Source organism: Equus asinus, chromosome 18 (assembly GCF_041296235.1).
Source record: "Equus asinus isolate D_3611 breed Donkey chromosome 18, EquAss-T2T_v2, whole genome shotgun sequence".
In the NCBI taxonomy this organism is placed as follows: Eukaryota; Metazoa; Chordata; class Mammalia; order Perissodactyla; family Equidae; genus Equus; species Equus asinus.
The window spans coordinates 14605169-14622707 of NC_091807.1; the positions used below are offsets into that span (position 1 = coordinate 14605169).

The following is a 17539-nucleotide window of genomic DNA, read 5'->3' on the forward strand; positions in this document are numbered from 1 at the left end:
TTTGTTCTCGCGTGCTTTCCATGGATCTCTGCAAAAACCTTTATATAGTTACTTGCATTTCTCCTTCCAGGACGCCATGTTCCTGATGATAATGATCATTGTGCTACTGTTTAGAAATACATTTCCCAGACTTTTCCCAGATATTGGGATATAGTAGTCTGGGTGGGTGTTAGGAGCATCCCAGGAGACACGGATCATCAGGCAAGTTTGGGAAACATTTTTTCACAATTCTTATTACCTTCCCTTTGTTTGTAGACCTCAGTTTACAGCCCTGGCTGGACTTTAGAATCACCTGGATCTTGCTCCCAGAAATTCTAGCTCCATTGGTCTGAGGTAGGGCCTGGGCATGGGAATTTTTTTAAAACTCTTCAGGTAATCCCAATCCTCAGTCAGTTTGAACAACCATTACGTTAGGAAATGCAAATACCAGATGCTTTTGTAGGCATAGCGCTTGTTCTACTGGGAGTATCCTTTGGAGCATCTAGTATAGAGTTTTCAGACTGAGATTGCCTTAAAATTGAAATTTGCCAGGAAAATTTGAAGTTCTTTTAAAAAATGATTTTTCATAGTTTTTTGAAATAAATTGCTGTTTCCTTCTTCTCATGCCTTAACATGCTGAGTTTCAAACTAACTTTGTTTATCTACTACGCCTCCAGCTTTAAAGAAAAAGTGGTCATGTTTGCTTGTTGTGTTTTTAAGTATGAAACCATGTGATTACATCCATTTTAGGATTTGGGGGATGAAAACATGTCTGAAATAGCTGCTATTTAGTTTACAGCCCCAGGCATATCTTAAAACATGCAAACCCACAATGAGGTGATTTGAGGACTGATTTTTTCCACTTGCTGTTGTTGGGACCAAGTCAAAATTTGCCTGTCTTTGAATGAGCCCGATGGATGTATTTGCTCTGGCATTGCTAGCCAAACTAAGACTAGCACTTTGGGCAAGAAGCTCACTACATTTATTCTTACTGGTTGACAGTTTTATTTGTGGTCCCTATTTAAAATGGAGAAATTGAGCCCAGCCCTTAAAGCTTTGGCTTTGGCAAAGCTGCTTTGGACAAGATACAGAAGGCTAAAGGAGAGGCTGAAACTTTTCCTTAATAAACCTTTCCTTTGTACAGTTGGCAAAGTGTAACCTACTAAATGGTGGGCGTGTTTGAGCTAGAATTTCTTTACCAGTGAGCACACTAGCTCCTTGTCACTGACAGTGTCAGTACTTTTCAGCCACATATCCCAGAAGAACCTCCTTAAACTATTGAAGTTTTAGAAATACTAATTTTTGGCTTTGGCTGATGTGTGGGGAGCCATATGTGGCTTCATAGGTGTTTGATAGCTGTTTGCAAACTTTTTTCTTCTAGGTACAACTTAGAATAATGAGTCAACAAGTAGAAAATGTTAAAAGATAAGCTCAAAGTGAACAACTTTTTTGTAACAATGAGAAAGAAAAAGTCTTCTCTAACTTTTACAGATTTCATCCTGGTATTCCTGGTATAGGAATGCCAAGGTCAAAATGGTTTAAAACAAAAGACAAGGGAAAAAATGTCACTAGTGTATTGAAGGGTTTCCCAGAAAGTAGACTGGCAGCCAATAGGAATGGCATTGGGGAAGTAATAAATATTGCATTCAATTAAGAATTAGTTTTGTGTCTTTATTGAGACATAAAGGGACAGTTAGGGAAAGGATTTTATGAGTATGACTCATAAACTGTTCTGTTCTCTCTCAAGAATTCAAAAGATGTTCATTTTTGGTGGCATCCTATATACGCAAGGTTGACACTCATTTCACCAAAACCTATCTAGTCGTACTTCCCATATTTCCAGACTAGTCCTAGAAGAATGCTGGGCTTACCAGACACTTGACAATTGTGAAGTCCTAGGCCCATTTCCTGTTCTTAGCAAGGTGACCTGGGGATCTACCAGCAAATCTTCCACTTTTTATGGACATCAAATGAGTTATGCCAAACTCTACTCTATAAATAACTATTGAAAATATGTGATCTTGATAACATTCATTCAGTGCTCTACAAATACTTATAAAGGGTCTGTTTACTAGGAGCCAGGTACCCTTCTGAGTGCTTGGGATAACTCAGTGAATGTAACAGATAGAAGTCACTTTCTTGTGTAGATTATATTTCAATAGGGAAAGGGAGAGACAACACCCAACGGAGATAATAAATGAATAATATAGTACATTAGAAATTGCTAAGTGTTATGGAATAGGGATCGTGCAGGGATGGGGCAATTCAAGGCAATGGAGGCGATGGTAGTTTGCAGTGTTCAATAGAATGGTCAGGGTGGGAGTCTTTTAAAGAGCAAAATGTGGCAAAGACTTGAAGAAGGTGAGTGAGAGAGCCATCTGGGTATCTGGGGGAGGAGAGTTCCAGACAGAGGGAAAGGTGTCCTGGAGTATGGAACCATGAGTTCTAAGGTTCAAAGGTATGAAAGGAACCCAAGGGTTAAAAAGCAGCTGATGTCGTGTCTGGCTGGATCTTAGGGGGCAATGGAAGAATTATAGGCAGAAGGTAGATGATTGGACATTGTGTATGCCACGTGCAGGCGTTTAGACTTTATTCTGTGAGGGTCAGCTCATCTTCTATACAAGGAGTCCAGAGGTGGGGATCTTTCATATCTGCTAGAGACCTTTGGACATAGGAGATGCCCAATAAATGTCTAATGAATAAAGACATGCTTGGTTATAGAAACCTTCCAATAAGAAAGAGGTGGAGGAACTATAAGAAATGTAAATTCTTAACCGTGCATACAAAAAAGAATATTGATGTTAACCTCAACCAGAGGTGTCTTTTTCCTCAGAATTTTTTTCACAAAAAATTTTATGAGTGAATTATACATCTATAAGTAGTTTCCTATTGCTGCCATAACAAATTACCATAAAATCAATGTCTTAAAACAACACAATTTTATGACCTCACAAATCTACAGGTCTTATGTCCAGAATTGCTTAACAGGTTTGTTTGCTCCGGGTCTCACAAAACTGAATCAAGTTGTCAGTGCCCTGGGCTCTTATCTGGAAGCTCTGGGGAAGAATCTGTTTCTAAATTCTTTCAGGTTGTTAGCAGAATCCAGTTCCTTGAGATTGTAGGGCCAAAGTCTCCATTTCTTTACTGGCTGTGAGCTGGAGTTTTCCTTTAGCCCCTAGGGACACTTCTCAGCTCCTTGCTTGTGGGCCACTGCATCTCAGAGCCAGCAACATGTGCAGTTGAATCCTTGTCTTGCTCGGAATCTCTCTAACTTCCTCTTTCTGCTACATCTCTCTTCTTCCTCCTCTAATGCATCTCTATAACTGGATCTTCTATCTTTCTCTTCGCGGGATTGTATTGAGCTCACTCAGGTAATCCAGGATAAACTCCCTATTTTAAGGTCAACTGATTCATAACCTCAATCGCAACTGCTAGCAGTGCCTAGATTAGGGTTTGAATAACCATGGGATGGGAATCTTGTGTGTGGGGGGAATCTTTGGAACTATGTCTACCTCAATGTCACATCTTGGGATAATTCATGCCCAAATATCAATGGCCTTTCTAGAGCAGGACAGAGCAGAAAAGTCCTCCATAGGGTTAGGTGGTAGCACAAGCCCTTCTCTAGGGAAGAGCTGACATAGGGGAAATGACTCAGATACAGATGCTGATGGTAAAAGAATAAGTTGGAGGGCCCAATTTTTGAGGAGTGCTACAGTCTAATTTTAATTGCAGAAAAATGTCATTTTCCAGTTGGATCAATAGAATAAACAAGAAAACAGCAAATACTGAGAGCCAAGTGGAGAGGTGGTCATTGTTCATATAACTGACCTGTCGATAGGCCTAGGTGCTCCTTGCTAGTCAGGGTTCAGGACAGGGCTTCAGTCCTTAGGCAATAGAAGGCTACACGGGTGGCATGGGGGATTAGGCAGGGAACAGGTTAAAACCGTATCTTAGGGCCAGTTACAGAATGGAAAGACAAAGAAAGCAGAAGTGTAATAATGGCAATTTATGGACAAAAATTCAGCTGCGTGCAACTGCTGATGGCAACAATTTCTGGCTCTCATTTGAAGTAAACAAAAAAGCCTAACAGTTCCTCAATCATTCTATATGAATACGAATGTCTGGTCTAAATTCTTCTGTCTCTAGGAAATATCCCAATTCTCCCCTTGTCAATGCAGTGACATACTTGATTTAGTGTATATCAGGGTCAATATCTTCCTGTTTCAGAGATGGAAGAGGGCACCATCCCTCAAACAGCTTTTGTTATATTGACGTTAAAGCATTGTTTTATTCCTATTGTTTTACTTTTTCCATGCATTGTCAAGAATTTAAGGACACACAATATGAATGCATACAGATACTTACAGAGTTAGAATAAAAAGGACATTTTTTCCCCCTTCCTAGCTGTAAGTACTTTAAAATATTTGTTTTTGGTCTGGAAAAAGAGAATTTCTCTTGGTAACCTAGAAGAATTCTTGGACCTGGGAGGAAAATCTTAATTGGTCCTTTGGGGACAACATCGTTGATAAGCGTAGAGAAGCAAAGTGAAGATTTTCAGTGTTTGTTTTTAGAGTTCTTTCCTGGGGCACATTTCCTGAACTCTGCTTGTTTGTCTTTTGGCCAAAGTCTTTCATGGCAGATATCCACTCATTAGTTGGGTGTGTGGATGGTGGGGGCAGTGGACAGTTAGGGAAAAGGTGATAATTACTAAGTAGCATTACTCTGTTTTTAGTCAACTCGCACCTCTATAATGAGCAAGTTTCTCCCTCACATTTTTCCTCCCACTAGCTGACCTGGCCAAAACTTAATCTAGCAGATGATTGAGTGTGGCATTAGCCAACACTGTCCTGCTTCCAGCTTCCTGTTGTGGGCCTGCTCTCCTGGGTTTATTATAATTCAAGTCTGGTTCTCCTTCAGCTGGCTCACTACCCCAAATATTGCTTCAATTGTGATATGGACAGGCCATAATGTGAGTTAAGTCTCAGAAACATCAGAAATCCTTCCCTTTATCCATTCACTGATGGTCTCTGTAAAGTACTTAATGACCTGAATTTGAACCCATGCATTTTGATTAAAAAAATGGCAAGCAATAGGATATATTGGAATATATGAGGAAGCCATTTGGTGTAAATCTAATTCTTCCTGACCTTGTTTTTCCAAAAGGGCCTGATGTGACAGTTGAGCGTGCATGTAGTTCCGCTTTAAGCATTTGTTGTGTACCAAAGACAAGAACAAATACCCTTAAGATAAAGATGCAACTTCCCCCACATTGGTATTTCCTTAAGGATAAGCATCTCTCCCTAGGCTAGGAATTGATTGCTGTGCCCACCCTGTGACCACCAAGCTCAAAACAACAGATCGACTACCTGCTGTGTGCATCAATCGTTGTTCCAACAGGGCAACCTCATGACTATAGTAAAAGGGACATTTCAATCATGTGTGATACATGCTCTTGGACAGCATACAACCACTCTGTACACCTCCACTTCTTTGATTCCCTTCTTTCCATGCGGAAGGAAGGCCCTGGGCTAAGCTAGTCCTCAGATCTGGCTCATAATAAATTCACCCCAATTTTGATTTATAGATTGGTTATGGATTATTTTTGTTGACAAATTGTACCAGGCAAAGGGAAAACAAATGCCTTAATTGGTGTTGACTAATCTTTTAGATCATCATGTAGACATAAAATGCTGTGCATTTTGATGTACATTATTGAAATTTTTGCTAAGAAAAACATAAATCGATGTAATAATGATTACGATTAGTGTAGCAGGTAGTCAAAGTAGAAGAAAAACAATAGAAAAAGGACAATGATCAAATTTTTTAAATACATGGGAGAATATTAAAGGGGTATTGTCTCAATGTGTTGCTAGCATTACCCAGGAATCCAGGTCCTGCCTGGTAGCCAAGAGAGGCTGCCTTTGTAAATAACGTCTGGGTTCATAACCCAATGAGTGGGCAGTAAGTACTAAGTAGGCTAAAGTTAGGGGTTCATTCTCCCATAATTGACCATAGGTTATACCCTTATTCCAAAAATTGAGTTTAAATTATATTCTATTGGTACAAGGCTATGTATTGATGGTTCAGCACAATCTACCCCAAATTCTGGAGAAATTACTAGATGCCTCTTATTAAGAGTGGACTAGTGATGTAATTTTCATATTCAGAGGTCAGTGTGGGATAATGGACTTGTAAGAGGCAGAAAAAGGGGTACAGCTGGCCCTCTGGAAGTTTTCTGATATGGTCACCATGTTCTAGTTTGGAGGTCTAGAATGTATATAATGGCTGTTATCTAAACTAAACTAAATTCACAGGAGTCTAAGGCATAGACTGGAATGCCATTGTTTTGTTTCTTTTTAAAAGATGCATGTTCCTTCCGTATGAACCAGATATGATGTCGGTAGGCTATCCTGTTCTTTACATATAGGCACCTGCAGCCAAAACATAACTGGAAGTTTGCTTAGTGAGTAGAGTCAGAATAAGGAATTTATCCTGGACAAGAAAACTTTAAATACTCCTCTCCCCTGTAGACAGGGCCTTGCTAATGTGGTCCTAGTGTTCTATCCGAAGGGTGAGATTCTACTGAAGACTCTGGGTCAGGCTCAGTATCACTTACCCCACTCTTTTAAAAAAATAATCTATTTTGGCTAATTCTCTTGTTGATAACTTTAAAACTGTGTTATTAATATTGTCTATTCTCAACTCAAATTTGGTCATAGAATTCCTCTCTTGATTAGGACATTGGTGTTTGGTGAATTCCTGTCAACTATACATTTTGCTTAGTTTGATCAGTTAACATACAGCCAACTTTAGTCATTGTATGTTGATTAAATTGGATTAATTCTGGCAGTGAGATGCATTATTGTCACCCCCATGCTTAAGGCTATAAGCAAATGACAGGTCCTTAACTTAAAAGACTTCACTTAGCTTCTCTGTGACCATGCTCTTTACCTTTAGAGCTGTAGTGACACTACGAGAAGAATCTGACCTCCTATCTGTTACCTAATTACTCCCAGCCATAATAATATTAGGCAAAGAAGTTCCTATTTTTTCAAAGAGCCTTAGCATATTTAAAAGAACTCTGTAAGAAGTTATAGAAAGCTATTAAATGAAGGATTTTATTATATAACTTATTTATTCACTCTTTTCTAGTACTATTATTTAACTGCCAAGAAAACTATTTTTCCGTTAGATATAATAGCTCCCAAAGAAATGGAATATATCAAATCATGGCATCACCAGAGAATTAAAGGGCTTTAACTAAAGAGAAATCGTTACGAGATTATAAGACATGAGATTTCTCATTTAATTTTTTTCCCATGTGATTCCTGTCACTTCATATAATGACTTTTTTCTTATAATGACTTTTTTAAGTTGTGATGGAAAGAGATAAGATAGCATCTTATTTCTTATTTCTTAATATAGTTGCTTCATCTGGTGGTCGTGGTGCTGGGATTTCCCGGTGAAGGTGGGAGGGGTGGTTACATGTGTGGTCTCTGTTGATTGCTCATCAGCAATCAGTGTTAGTGCCTCTCTGGCATTTGCGAGACTCATGCTAATCTTACAACAGCACCTTTTTCTGCTTCTTATTCTTTAGGAGTAAAAAATTGGAGTTATTCCATACAGTGCTTATAATTCAATCTCATAACTCCTACAAGAGGTGCTTCTACTTTCTGTCAGAAAATATAGACATTTTATTTTATGCACAGCTATAACTCTATTGCCACATTTTCATTTGGTTAAAGATAAGAAATAACTGCTGTCCATATTCCAAATATGTAATAGATTGCTTTGGGAGATAGTCACTAGAAGCATTGGAACTCAGGTTAGGCAATTTCTTTGATGAAATCAGTGAACATTTCTTTAATCAAAACTTTCCAAAAATTTAGAAAAACTTTTGCCACGTTTCATAGATGCCGTGAAATTATTACACAATACACTGGAGGAAAGAAATGTGAAAACATTGGCAGTCATCCATAAAGAACAATATATAACTTTTCATTTTTTCTTCTCTTCTGTAAGTTTTAGTATTTAAGATTTTTCATAATGAATAATTTGTAGTCACTGACTGGTAAGCACAATGGCTTATTCAATACCCATTTCTCTCTTCTTCCATGTGACTAGAACCCTGATTTGTGGAGGATGCCAATGTTCCCAGATCCATTATCTATCTAAGCCATACGTAGCACTTATTTCTCCCTTTGCCATATACTGAGTTTTAGCACTCAAAAGTACCTAAAAGAGACCAGGTGACCAAATTTCAGCAAATAAGATATAAGGAAAATCCACTGATGAATTTGGGGAAAGATTTTCTTGAAAGTGAGAGGCATATCTGATGCTGCCTTCCTTTTCCCTTTCATTGCCTAGAATGTAAGCACGACTGTTGGAACTGCAGCCGCCATTTTGTGCAGCAGGAGGCTACCCGCATGAGGAAAAAAACCTCACTGTACTAAGGATGGGAGAACAAAGGCTGGAAAGAGCTTCTGGCCTTGATGTTATCCTAGAGTAGCCAGCCTAAATCCAGCATCGATCTACGCACAGACTTCTTCTTACATGACATAACCGAATCTCTATTTAAGGTACTGTGATCTGGGCCACTTTTTTCTTTCCTAGCATATTGCCTTCCTAACTGATGATCTAAAATAGCTAAATAAGCCTTCAAAATGAATTATTTTTAGGGCATTATTATTATTAGTTCTTACTTTGACTCCGACTGTAAACAAGAGCTGTTGACCAAATTATCAAGGAACTTGGTGAGTCTTCATAGGTCAATTATTTTGTGAAGAGATTTAAATAATAACAAGAAATAAAGTCTTCTATATTTACATACAAATTTACCCTTGCAGCACTCTTCATTCTTATGGGTACACAACGTTTCATCTGATTTTTTTTTTTCTTCTTCCTGAAGGACTTCTTTAATAGATTTTATGCTATAGATCTGCGGGTGATAAATTTTTTCAGCATTTGTACATCTGAGAAAGTCTTTATCTCGACTTTGTTTTGAAAGATAGTCTCACTGGTTATAGATTTCTATGCTGTTTTATCTTTTAGGACCTTAAAGATATTGATCCACTGTCTTCTGACTTCCGTTGATTCTGATGTAAATCTACTGTCATCTTTAACTTTATTCCTCTGTAAGTGATGTCTTTTTCTTTTTTTCCTTTGGCTTGCTTTAAGATTGCTTTATCACTAGTTTTAAGGACTTGCACTATGCTATACTTTGGTATACTTTTTGTTTCTTGTTTTTGGAGTGAATTGAGCTTATTGGATCTGTAGGTTTATAGTTTTCATCAAATTTGGAAAATCTTCAGCCATTATTTCTTCAAATATTTTTTCTGTCCCCTTCTTCATACATACACATATACTAGGCTGATGAACTCGTTCTAGAGCTCATTGATGCTGGTGCAACTCTCTGGTCATCTATGAAGGGCTCATTTTTCATGGAATCAGTTATTTAAGGTTTTCTTGCATCCACTGCTCTCCTCTAGCCCCATCAAAATATATAGTTTTTAATGTTATCTGGGTTTTTTTCTTGTTATTACAGTTGGAGAAAAGGTCTTCCATATCCTTCAACATCTAACTGAAGGTGAAAGTTCATTGGTCCATATTAATGTTGCCATTTAATACCACTCAAAGGGCAATAGCAGGTGGATGTTAGAAAATAATCATCTTTCCTACTTCCGGTAATTTTCAGAAAGTTGGGGTAAGTGATTTAAAATTCTGCTGTTGAGAGTTCTTAATTTTCTACAAATTTAGGTCACTGTGCTATAGGGGTTATTTTTATTCACTTTGGGATTTTTATTTACTCAAAATGATTTCATTCACTGGAGAAATGAGATGTGAATAATTAAAATTTTGCAAGAGGACTTGATAAATAAGAGCACACTCCAGCTCTAAAAATTTCTATTATTCCCTAGCTGACCCTGTAAATATTGGCGTCCTTTAGATTTCTTAGATAGATAACCTCCCTCCCCCCCCCACCCTTTTTTTTTCAAGGGAAGATTCACCCTGAGGAAACATCTGTTGCCGATCTTCCTCTTTTTCTCCCTCCCCAAAGCCCCAGTGCATGGTTGTATATCCTAGTTGTAAGTCCTTCTGGTTCTTCTACATGAGCCACCGCCACCGCATGGCAACTGACAGATGGGTGGCATGGCTCTGTGACTGGGAAATGAACTCAGGCTACTGAAGTGTTGAGAAGGCCAAAATTTAACCACTAAGCCATCAGGGCTGGCTCCCCACAAGTGTTGTAAATCTTTCTATATATGTTCACAAAAACATGTAAATTTTAATTATTATTTTTTTAATGTTGATCTTTATAATTAGTTATTATCTTTTTTTAGATACAGAAAATATAAGACGTTTAACTGAATCTACTCTGTCATATATGCACACTCTGAACTTCCTTCTTGTTTAAATTCCTTATTTGAACTTAGTGGAACTTCCTGGTTTCCATCAATTACGGACAAATATCTGACCTCGTGATGACTGAGCAAAGTAGACAGTTAACTGAAGCAAAGGCTGAAGGAAGCTTTCCTTAGGCTGCTTTTTTAGAATCAGAAAATTACGATCTTTACTGTTTTAGTCAATGTCCTTTGACATTTTATCAGCATTCAAGCATATTATTATTTCAGCAAAAGTAATTACTTCAATCACCTAATCAACCTCACTAGCTTCAAATTAAAGGAAGTGTAAATTATCATCCTGTAAAGTTTTAGGAGCTGCCCTGGGAAGAAAACGAGGAGCAGATTTCTCTCTGAAAGTAGAGGCAGTGGTTGACTTCGCTCTTCCTTTTCTCTTGGGTCACTGTGATTCTAGTCGTTCAGAGGGCCAGATCTCTGGATCGCCCATAGAGAGGTGACATCTTACTATTCAGGAAGAAAACTATGAACTACTGGATCATCTTCCTAATAAGCCAAAAGTTGGTTTCTATGGAACCAATTTAATCATTTGAGAGTTTCAATTAAAAATGGAAAAGTCAGGGGCTGGCCGGTGGTAGAGTGGCTAAGTTCATGTGCTCTGCTTCAGTGGCCCAGGGTTTGTAGGTTCAGATCCCAGGCATGTATCTACACACTGCTCATTGAGCCATGCTGTGGCAGCATTCAACATACAAAATCGAGGAAGATTGGCACAGATGTTAGCTCAGAGACAATCTTCCTCACTGAAAAAAAAGAAAAACACAAAAGGAAAAGTCATAGGAACCATTAGATAACACTTCGAAAATCAGTATTTTTAGAGGGTTCCATCGTCATTTTCACATTTGGAATGGTAGCCTGAATGTAATCTTTCATTGCACATTTTAACCTGTAAAGTCTTCTAGCTTTTTTCCAAAGAACATAGAGTCAAACTACAGACAGTATCCAGTTTTCCTAAATGTAAGCATCTTGAAAAACCAGCATGAAGGAGTATGTCTAATTAAAGATAAAAACCCACACTACTGTTTTCTTTTTACAGTGTGCAATCTCAGAGGCACAGTTTAAGAAAGACATCTCAGGACACAAAATTACCGTTTAAAGAAATTTATTCATCCTCAAATTCCTCCTCTGCCTCCCATCCACGTGTTTTCTCATTTGGGTTTGGATTAGTTCAACAAAGTGGACTCTACAATCTACAGGAAAGGAAGTGTGAGCCTTGGGTGTGGTGCCAATAGAATGCTCCTGAAAGGTTCTGGCCGTAAGCACCTTCTCTTAAAATCCAGGGGGACTTCACTGGCCTCTCTTGTTGGTGGAGGGCTTGTACTTCGGCCTCGCGTCTTGTTTCGGAAGGTGCATCGCCCATTGAGGTGACTTATCGACAGCTTACAGGGAAAGTTATTCTGCAATGTGTTCAAGGTCGTTTCCCCGATTAATAATTCTCCGGAGGCTGGAATTTGAGCACATCACTCCATTTCCAGAAGACTCTTACTTGATGAGAAATACTGAGAAACATCTTCAGACGTTCCATCTCCTAGCAGATTCCTATCGTCCTCTCATCTTTTCTACAAACATATAAATGCTATCCATCCATATAATATTTTTACTTATTCTCTATTATTGACATCAATTCATTTTAATAACAATAATAATAATTATTATTAATAATCAACATTATGAAACTATCATAATCACTCCTATAATTATAATAAGTATCTAAATAATAAATTTGATTATTTAATGTCATTCAACACATTACTAAATTGTTGACATATAATCTTATCCCAGATGCTAAATCTTATAAGAAGAGATCACTTCTGGAATAGAAAAAATATTTTATTAATATATTTAAATTTTTTATATTAATAAACTTTTTCTGAGAGATTCTGATTCTGTGAGGGAAAGGAATGATCATATGATCACTGAATTCTATTGCTGGAAACAAACTAACAAGTCATTTAGTCCAAAAGGCCCTTTATTACAAATGAAGGAACTTAGGTGACTAACTATTCCTCATTTATTAATGAAACTATTAACAGGAAATGCAATTTTGAAGGAAAGCACAAACTGAATGCACAAAACTCTTTCCAAGGGCTAAGCCTTCACAAATAATTGAATGCTAATTATGAGTATTCACTAAAATCTGGTTATTATTGAAAGGGTTAATTTTAGGATTCTCCCAGGAGAATTTTTAATAAAGTCTTTAGGGTCATAATCACCCCAGAATGAACTCTGTACAGAATGAACCTGTAGGCCCAGCCAGTTACAGCACAGACTATGTTTAGAGAAGTGGATTTGCTGTCAAGTGGAAGGAAGAACACAGGATAGAATTGGGGCATTTGGCTTCTGGTTCTGCATTTATCTTTCTTTGTGCAATGCAAATAATTAAAGAGAAAATGTGTGCGTGGGTGCAGGGGGTACAGGCGACATCTCTGTACTTTCCGTTCAATTTTGCTGTGAACCTGAAACTGCTCTAAAAAATGAAGTGCATAAAAAAGAGGTCAGTAGTTGCCAAGGGCTAGGGGAGAAGGGGGATCAGTAGGCAGAGCACAGAGGATTTTTAGGGCAGTGAAACTATTCTGTGTGATATTCTAATGGTGGATCCATGTCATTACACATTTGTCCAAACCCACAGAATGTACCACTAAAGAGTGAACCCTAATGTGAACTATAGACTAAGTATGATAATTAGGTGTCAGTTCAACAATGGTAACAAAGCTATCACTCTGATACAGGATTTTAATAGTGGGAGAGGCTGTGCGTATGTGGGGCAGGGAGCATACAAGAAAGCTACAAAGATTTCTGTACCTTCTGCTCAATTTTACTGTAAACCACTCTAAAAAATAAAGTCTATTTTTCAAAAAAGAGAGAAAAGGTAGGAAAGAACTGATAAGCTTTGTTATTATTTTAAACTCAAAGGAAGGCATGGAACTTTTATTTAAAAAAGTTTTATATCACGATAGATTTCTATTTCTGAGAACTTTTCTATGAGGAGAATTTAGGTTAAATATAAACCCAAATATTTAATTGGACTTTAGCATATAATACCAAAACATATTATGGGTTACCCTGTGCAGCATATATATTTAAAATAATTTAGATGTTTCAAATGTTCTAGGAGAGGATTGTTGAAGTCAGGCTGAGAAAATGAAAGGATTGATCTCTTTGGGCACTGTCTCATAATTTCTATGGTTACAATGGTGCTCTTTTCTTAAATAAAGATTTACAATAAAAATGATTTATTTCAAAGTTACTATTCATTTATTTATTTCTCCTCTAATGAAATATTTATTGAATAATGGAATACTCAGGGACTTCCCAGATTTTGTGAGGCAAAAAGATGCAATGGCTCAGGGCCAACCCAGTGGCGTAGCAGTTAAGTTCACACGTTCCACTTTGCTGGCTCAGGGTTTGTGGGTTCAGATCCTGGGCATGGACCTACATACAGCTCATCAAGCCATGCTGTGTTGGTGTGCCCCATACAAAACAGAGGAAGACTGGCACAGATGTTAGCTCAGCGACAATCTTCCTCACCGAAAAAAAAGAGGTGATGGCTCAGTGTTTGCCTTTAATAACTCATCATTGTCATCAGAGCAAGTCAAGGACACAATTAAAATGCAGTCTAAGAAGTGCTGTACTACAGGAACGGTCCTATAAGGGAGACTCTGAGGAAAGGGATGCAAGCCAGACAGAGGTAAAGGAAAAATGTTTCCTCTTTCTGAATAGCCAGGGATATTTATGACTTTGGACTGATAAATGCATAGATCTCAATCATGCATACTTGAGCTCATGTGTTTCTGTTATTCATGTGCAAACTCCTTAAAGAATGGAAACCCATCTTCTTTCTCTATAATATCTAGCACAGTGCTTTACACAGAGTAGATATAAATGAAATAATGGTACACATAAATTGCTTTCCCCTTACACTTAATATATAGAAGATACTCAATAACAATTCGGTTTCTTTTCACTTGAGAGCTGGCGTATAAATTGTAGCATGCATAAATTTCATGTCTTTGTATGATTTTATTTTTCTGTTTTGTTTATTTCTAAAAAGAGTAAATTATGAGGAATTTCCTGGATTGCTGAGGATTAAAACCTACTTCTTTGATTTTAATAATATTGATAAAGTGTGAGATTTGTTCATGACTGAAAATAAAAATAGATTTTTAACATATAAAATTCAAATTGCAATCATGAGGAGTTTCTTGGATGTGCTGGTGATTAAAAGCTGATTTTCTCGTTCTAATAATATTAGTAATGTACTGAGATTCGTTTGTGACTGAATCTAAAAGTCAATTGTCTTTAACTTACATAAAATTCAAATTGCATAAGCCTTGGCAGAATAATGATGGTATAAAATAGAGTGTCTGAAATTGCAACCTGTCCTTTTATCTGACTTGTGAACCTTTATTAATATGATCTTATCCACTAGAATGTCCTATACAAACATCCATTTGTCAAAACTCAACGAGCACACTTTTCATTCTTGAAAGCTGCCTAAAATACTATCTTCTCTAGACAATACCCTAGAAGTAAATATTCCCTTCTCCGAACTACCACAGTTCCCTGGTTCTTTTGTTCCTGACTTACTTATCATAGTCTACTTTGCTTTTCTGTTTATTTATATGTACATCTTACTGTCTAATCTAGATTGTAAATTCTTTTCAAGGCTAAGAACGTGTCTTATTCACTTCCTGTCTCCAGTGGTGCCCATCTCAGGGCATGTGACAGGTCTTCACCAAAGTTATGGAATAAATAAATGAAGAGATATTGGAGGATTTCCGCAGGTAAAATTCCGTAGATTGCGAGTAGTTAAATACTAAATTGAAGATGCTAAGGCAGTTTAAAATTTTTTTTCCATACTTTTGCTTTAAGAGTCATATTCCTCTAACCTAGATTAATTCTTATTATGATACTTTTAGGCCTTAAGATCAAAGGTCCAAGTTCATAGTCTGAGCTGACTTTCTACGGAAAGCTTTTGTTGATGAGAGCCTGATAATGATCTTTCTTTCCTCCTGGCTTTGCAGACAAATAACTGACTCTCTCTGTACTAATCTTTTCTAGATGATCTGCTCAGCAAATATATGGAGGAGAGCAGGTTCCAGGTAGCATGCCAGCGCCTGGTATTTATAAAGAAACAGACGTTTACCTTAGCTGGCAACTTTCATCATTAATGCTTATATTTCAGCATATATCAGTCCAGTAAATAATAATAACGACAATAATAATAATTTTAAGCCAGAGACGTAAATGTGTTTCACTCTTTTTTTCTGCCGTTTCCAGTTGGCCGTCGTTTATCCAGTAACTTTCTCACTTAAAATATTATACTTTCTGGTCTTGGATATTCCTTTTCATTCTTTTTTAGATTTTTCCTGTTCTCTGCTATGATTTCCCCCATTCATTCATCATGTCCATATTTTTCCTTAAGTCCTTGCACATATTTATAATAGATGTTTAAAATTCTGGTCTGCTAATTCCAACATCTAGGTTATTGGGCTGGGGGATTAATCTGTTATCTGCTTTTTCTCCTGAGACTCTGGGTTCGTAATCTTCTTCTGAAGAGTGCTGATTTTTGTTCTAGCAGGCAGTTAGTTAACTTGACTGGATTTGAATTCCAAAATCTGTCTTCCCAGAAATGGACAGCTCAGTTCTTTTAGCCATCCCAGCTGCTATGTTTGACACAAACCTTGAAGTTCCGTGTTGGAGGAGGTCATCCAGAGGATGTGACCACGAGTTGACCCATGAGCTGGGCCTGGGCAATGGGAGGCTCCTCACCGTCTCCCCTGTCTTTGGAATGTGTGTCCTGCCCGCTTTTGCTGCACTGGGAGCCACCACAAGGACAGACACAGCCTTGAGAGAACAATGTGTTATTGGGACCATCTGGACAGTGTACGCAACTGAACCCAGCTAAGGCCTCTATATAAACTCTCAAGATTCTGGATGGCGGTGCAGAGATTACTCATCTTGTAGCACCCAAGACAAGCCTCCTAAGTTCCCATGTTCCTTAAAACTGCCATCCACAAACCTGGAGTGATCTGCTTCTTTCTTCCATCTCTCATTCCCCTCCTTGTATAGGGGCCAGCTTTGGATTTCACTGAGGGAACTCCTGAGGTTGTGAACCAGCAGTTCCTCATCTCGCACCTAGGCATACCCAGGGATCAGCCAAGAATTTTGGTAAAGTATATATGCAATACTGAGGATCTCCCATTCGGTGGTCTTTGATTTTTCCCCTCTCAATTTTCAACTACTTGGCATCCCAAGCTTCATTCTCTGACTTTTGAAGCCAGCAAGTCTGAGCCTTTGCTTGAGTTTTGGCACCATCATCCCCCACCCCTAGTGTCACCTTGTGACTGTCCTCAATGAAAAGCTGTGTCAACAAGGATCTTACCTGGTGCAGCTCCTTTCTTGCATGAAAGAGTCAGACGCTCGCCACTTTCTTCCTGCTCTTGATCACCCTCCAGATTTTCCTCAGAGTTATTTTTTATATTTGTTCAGAATTTTGAATAGTTATCTGTAGATGAGTCCAATATAAGTGACTCCATCATTCTCAAAGAATAAATTTATTTATGAAGGTTCATATTGTGTTTCATCCCTGAAAAGGAAATTCGAAACAAGGAGAGTAAAATAGCTTAAACTCTCTGTGAGTGACTATTATTAGAGGAGATATAAAATTAACCCAGCAGAAATGCTCTGCTTTCACTGAGGAAAATTTAGTTTTATTGTGATTGGTATATAAATTAGAATTTAGCTATTTTTTTGGATTAGTTTTATTAACATACGTAAAAAATAATTGACTTTTATTAAAGATCAGAAAGAAAAAAGCAATAAATAAAGCTAATAATCATTTACTGAATGCATACTGGTTTTTAAAAAGTCACATTCCAGTTTACAAAGAGAATACAGAATGTTTCTTGTCTTTCCAGGTCCTCTTCATCATTCAGTTAAAAAAAAAAATTAGCCTGAGATTTTGCAAAGATGGAGGCAGTGGCCTAAATTTTAATTCTCCCTGAATCTTCCCACCAATACAGAGAAAGAAAGCCAACTGGAATGTGGCAATCTGAAAACAGAAATCAAAGCTGGAGGGATTTCTTGGGATCTAATTTCCTGGTTAGTGCCTGGGGACTGCTGTAGGGTCTGGACCTTCCGAA

At 37.7% G+C, this 17539-nt stretch overlaps 1 long non-coding RNA gene across 5 annotated transcripts in view; it reads left to right on the forward strand.

The window, feature by feature from the left end:
* The window catches only part of LOC106848297 (uncharacterized), a 49668-nt gene that overhangs the window by 21563 nt on the left and 10566 nt on the right, over positions 1–17539 (forward strand). For 3 of the 5 annotated variants that reach the window (XR_011495351.1, XR_011495352.1, XR_011495355.1), the window contains exons 5-7: positions 8347–8558; positions 16467–16565; positions 17315–17498. This is a non-coding gene — a long non-coding RNA (uncharacterized lncRNA). The other 2 variants (XR_011495353.1, XR_011495354.1) reach the window with 2 other exon arrangements.